Raw genomic sequence first — 6,000 nt, 5'->3', positions numbered from 1 at the left:
TGTGATACTGTCTGTTGAGCAGTGTATCTAATCCAATCCTGTGAGATACTGTCTGCTGAGCTGTGTATCTAATCCTGTCCTGTGTGATACCGTCTGCTGAGCTGTGTATCTAATGCTGTCCTGTGTGATACTGTCTGCTGAGCTGTGTATCTAATCCTCTCCTGTGTGATACTGTCTGCTGAGCTGTGTATCTAATGCTATTCTGTGTGATACCGTCTGCTGAGCCGTGTATCTAATCCTGTCCTGTGTGATACTGTCTGCTGAGCTGTGTATCTAATCCTGTCCTGTGTGATACCGTCTGCTGAGCTGTGTATCTAATCCTCTCCTGTGTGATACTGTCTTCTGAGCTGTGTATCTAAACCTATCCTGTGTGATACTGTCTGCTGAGCTGTGTATCTAATCCTATCCTGTGTGATACTGTCTGCTGAGCCGTGTATCTAATCCTGTCCTGTGTGATACTGTCTGCTGAGCTGTGTATCTAATCCTGTCCTGTGTGATACTGTCTTCTGAGCTGTGTATCTAAACCTATCCTGTGTGATACTGTCTGCTGAGCTGTGTATCTAATCCTGTCGTGTGTGATACTGTCTGCTGAGCTGTGTAGCTAATCCTCTCCTGTGTGATACTGTCTGCTGAGCTGTGTATCTAATCCTGTCCTGTGTGATACTGTCTTCTGAGCTGTGCATCTAAACCTATCCTGTGTGATACTGTCTGCTGAGCTGTGTATCTAATCCTGTCCTGTGTGATACTGTCTGCTGAGCTGTGTATCTAATCCTCTACTGTGTGATACTGTCTGCTGAGCCGTGTATCTAATCCTCTCCTGTGTGATACTGTCTGCTGAACCGTGTATCTAATCCTCTCCTGTGTGATACCGTCTGCTGAGCAGTGTATCTAATCCTGTCCTGTGTGATACCGTCTGCTGAGCTGTGTATCTAATCCTCTCCTGTGTGATACTGTCTGCTGAACCGTGTATCTAATCCTCTCCTGTGTGATACCGTCTGCTGAGCAGTGTATCTAATCCTGTCCTGTGTGATACCATCTGCTGAGCTGTGTATCTAATCCTCTCCTGTGTGATACTGTGTGCTGAGCTGTGTATCTAATCTTCTCCTGTGAGATACTGTCTGCTGAGCTGTGTATCTAATCCTCTCCTGTGTGATACTGTCTGCTGAGCTGTGTATCTAATCCTCTCCTGTGTGATACTGTCTACTGAGCTGTGTATCTAATCCTATGCTGTGTGATACTGTCTACTGAGCCGTGTATCTAATCCTATGCTGTGTGATACTGTCTACTGAGCTGTGTATCTAATCCTCTCCTGTGTGATACTGTCTACTGAGCCGTGTATCTAATCCTATCCTGTGTGATACTGTCTGCTGAGCAGTGTATCTAATCCTCTCCTGTGTGATACTGTCTACTGAGCCGTGTATCTAATCCTATGCTGTGTGATACTGTCTACTGAGCTGTGTATCTAATCCTATCCTGCAGTGCACACAAACTATGAATCTCAGTACAGCAGGGGTCTCAAACTCGGCTGGGTATATGGGCCGCACATGGAAAAAATTTGAATTTGGGGGGCCGCATTCTTTGTTCAATGTGACATTTTTAGTGATACCATTTTTTTTTGTATACACCTTTTGAACATTTTTGCCGTGTTTATTTTTTTATGGCTTGGGTCGTTATGGATGTGGCGATAATAAACGTGCACTTTTTTGTGTTTACTTTAGTTTACATATAAAACAGCATTTTTAGTGCCCAATATTTTTTCATGCTTTATTTTATTTTTTATTTTTTTTACAATTTTATTTCCCCCAATTGGCCACATTCAGTAATATTGTCTTACAATTAGCATCATATAGTAATAATGGAAAACATCTTGTAGTAATGTTCCCCATCCAAGTCCCCATCTTGTACTAATGTGCCCCATCCAGGTCCCCATCCTGTGGCTATGTGCCCCATCCAGGTCCCCATCCTGTGGCAACGTTCCCCATCCTGGCGCCCATCTTGTACTAATGTGCCTCATCCAGGTCCCCATCTTGTGGCTATGTGCCCCATCCAGGTCCCCTCTTGTGGCTATGTGCCCCATCCAGGTCCCCTCTTGTGACTATGTGCCCCATCCAGGTCCCCTCTTGTGGCTATGTGCCCCATCCAGGTCCACATCTTGAGGCTCTGTGCCCCATCCAGGTCCCCATCCTGTGGCTATGTGCCCCATCCAGGTCCCCATCCTGTGGCTATGTGCCCCATCCAGGTCCCCTCTTGTGGCTCTGTGCCCCATCCAGGTCCCCTCTTGTGGCTCTGTGCCCCATCCAGGTCCCCATCCTGTGGCTATGTGCCCCATCCAGGTCCCCTCTTGTGGCTATGTGCCCCATCCAGGTCCCCTCTTGTGGCTATGTGCCCCATCCAGGTCCCCATCTTGAGGCTCTGTGCCCCATCCAGGTCCCCATCCTGTGGCTATGTGCCCCATCCAGGTCCCCATCCTGTGGCTATGTGCCCCATCCAGGTCCCCTCTTGTGGCTATGTGCCCCATCCAGGTCCCCTCTTGTGGCTATGTGCCCCATCCAGATCCCCATCCTGTGGCTATGTGCCCCATCCAGGTCCCCATCCTGTGGCAACGTTCCCCATCCTGGCGCCCATCTTGTACTAATGTGCCTCATCCAGGTCCCCATCTTGTGGCTATGTGCCCCATCCAGGTCCCCTCTTGTGGCTATGTGCCCCATCCAGGTCCCCTCTTGTGGCTATGTGCCCCATCCAGGTCCCCTCTTGTGGCTATGTGCCCCATCCAGGTCCACATCTTGAGGCTCTGTGCCCCATCCAGGTCCCCATCCTGTGGCTATGTGCCCCATCCAGGTCCCCATCCTGTGGCTATGTGCCCCATCCAGGTCCCCTCTTGTGGCTCTGTGCCCCATCCAGGTCCCCTCTTGTGGCTCTGTGCCCCATCCAGGTCCCCATCCTGTGGCTATGTGCCCCATCCAGGTCCCCTCTTGTGGCTATGTGCCCCATCCAGGTCCCCTCTTGTGGCTATGTGCCCCATCCAGGTCCCCATCTTGAGGCTCTGTGCCCCATCCAGGTCCCCATCCTGTGGCTATGTGCCCCATCCAGGTCCCCATCCTGTGGCTATGTGCCCCATCCAGGTCCCCTCTTGTGGCTATGTGCCCCATCCAGGTCCCCTCTTGTGGCTATGTGCCCCATCCAGGTCCCCATCTTGAGGCTCTGTGCCCCATCCAGGTCCCCATCCTGTGGCTATGTGCCCCATCCAGGTCCCCATCCTGTGGCTATGTGCCCCATCCAGGTCCCCTCTTGTGGCTATGTGCCCCATCCAGGTCCCCTCTTGTGGCTCTGTGCCCCATCCCGGTCCCCATGTTGTGGCTCTGTGCCCCCTGTGCTGTTCTTCACACACATAAAATAGAAAAAAAAAAGATGATTCTCACCTGTCCTCCGTTCCCTCGGCGGCCTTCCTGCAGATGTGGCCCGCAGGCACCACAGAGTCCGACCCCTTGACGATCCCGACCTGGTCCAGGAGGAGCCGTCGACAGCAGCGCTGCATTGCCGCACAGAGACTGTCTCCCAGCACAGCATTTTCAATGTCAGCCGCCGGCCAATCAGAGGCCAGCAGCTGACATCTGCATATGGCAATGACGTCATACTCGCTGCGCCGACACGCAGATATCAGCTGCTGGCCTCTGATTGGCCAGCGGCTGGCATTGGAAATGCAGTGCTGGGAAACAGTCTCTGTGCGGCAATTCAGCGCTGCTGTCGGCGGCTCCTCCTGGACCAGGTCGGGATCGTCAAGGGGTCTGTGCCTGCGGGCCGCATAAAGCAGCCTCAGGGGCCGCATGCGGCCCGCGGGCCGCGTGTTTGAGACCCCTGCAGTACAGCAACTCTGATCTAGTCACCTCTGTACTGAGACATCTAGAATGGAGTTTCTGTACAGAGGACGTCCTTATACACAGTACAGTGCACAGAAATCATGGACCTTACTGCAGCAACTCTGATCTAGTCACCTCTGTACTGAGACAACTAGACTGAAGTTACTGTACAGAGGACGTCCTTATACACAGTACAGTGCACACAAACTATGAATCTCAGTACAGCAACTCTGATCTAGTTACCTCTGTACTGAGACATCTAGACTGAAGTTACTGTACAGAGGACGTCCTTATACACAGTACAGTGCACACAAACTATGAATCTCAGTACAGCAACTCTGATCTAGTCACCTCTGTACTGAGACATCTAGATTGAGGTTACTGTACAGAGGACGTCCTTATACACAGTACAGTGCACACAAACTATGAATCTCAGTACAGCAACTCTGATCTAGTTACCTCTGTACTGAGACATCTAGACTGAAGTTACTGTACAGAGGACGTCCTTATACACAGTACGGTGCACACAAACTATGAATCTCAGTACAGCAACTCTGATCTAGTCACCTCTGTACTGAGACATCTAGATTGAGGTTACTGTACAGAGGACGTCCTTATACATAGTACAGTGCACAGAAATCATGGACCTCAGTACAGCAACTCTGATCTAGTTACCTCTGTACTGAGACATCTAGATTGAGGTTACTGTACAGAGGACGTCCTTATACATAGTACAGTGCACAGAAATCATGGACCTCAGTACAGCAACTCTGATCTAGTCACCTCTGTACTGAGACAACTAGACTGAAGTTACTGTACAGAGGACGTCCTTATACACAGTACAGTGCACAGAGATCATGGACCTCAGTACAGCAACTCCGATCTAGTCACCTCTGTACTGAGACATCAAGATTGAAGTTACTGTAAAGAGGACGTCCTTATACACAGTACAGTGCACACAAACTATGAATCTCAGTACAGCAACTCTGATCTAGTTACCTCTGTACTGAGACATCCAGACTGAAGTTACTGTACAGAGGACGTCCTTATACACAGTACAGTGCACAGAAATCATGAACCTTACTGCAGCAACTCTGATCTAGTCACCTCTGTACTGAGACATCTAGATTGAGGTTACTGTACAGAGGACGTCCTTATACACAGTACGGTACACACAAACTATGAATCTCAGTACAGCAACTCTGATCTAGTTACCTCTGTACTGAGACATCTAGACAGAAGTTACTGTACAGAGGACGTCCTTATACACAGTACAGTGCACAGAGATCATGAACCTTACTGCAGCAACTCTGATCTAGTCACCTCTGTAATGAAAAACCAGACAATGTGAACTGAGGTCTAAGATGGCAGACATACAAGAAACAGAGGCATGTTCACACTAGCAAAAAAGAAGCAAGACAAAAATATATCTCGGTATATATGTAGCTTACCACGGGCCTAGGTGGTCTGGAGTTGGGACCCGGTCCTATTTGTCTACCCTTTTATATGCATTACTTCAACTTTGATATACAGTAAGGTTTTTAATATAGACAGTATAGGTACCGTCCCAATTTAGGGTCACCTTGCCGCTGGTGGGACGGCTTGTATACTTTTTTTGATCAAAAATAGTTCACTAAGTACCCTATATTTATTATGCAATTTTGCTTTACATTTATATATAATTATGGTAGGGTATGAGATATATTTTTGTCTTGCTTCTTTTTTGCTAGTGTGAACATGCCTCTGTTTCTTGTATGTCTGCCATCTTAGACCTCAGTTCACATTGTCTGGTTTTTTGACTTGTTTGCATTCTGTGCAATTTAAGGGTGTGGCATGCCCTTTGTTGAGCTGATTGGTATATATGTAGCTTACCACGGGCCTAGGTGGTCTGGAGTTGGGACCCGGTCCTATTTGTCTACCCTTTTATATGCATTACTTCAACTTTGATATACAGTAAGGTTTTTAATATAGGCAGTATAGGTACCGTCCCAATTTAGGGTCACCTTGCCGCTGGTGGGACGGCTTGTATACTTTTTTTGATCAAAAATAGTTCACTAAGTACCCTATATTTATTATGCAATTTTGCTTTACATTTATATATAATTATGGTAGGGTATGAGATATATTTTTGTCTTGCTTCTTT

This window comes from Phyllobates terribilis, unplaced genomic scaffold (assembly GCF_046119375.1).
Source record: "Phyllobates terribilis strain yellow unplaced genomic scaffold, ASM4611937v1 Scaffold_12__6_contigs__length_324123572, whole genome shotgun sequence".
In the NCBI taxonomy this organism is placed as follows: Eukaryota; Metazoa; Chordata; class Amphibia; order Anura; family Dendrobatidae; genus Phyllobates; species Phyllobates terribilis.
This window is presented reverse-complemented; position numbering follows the sequence as displayed.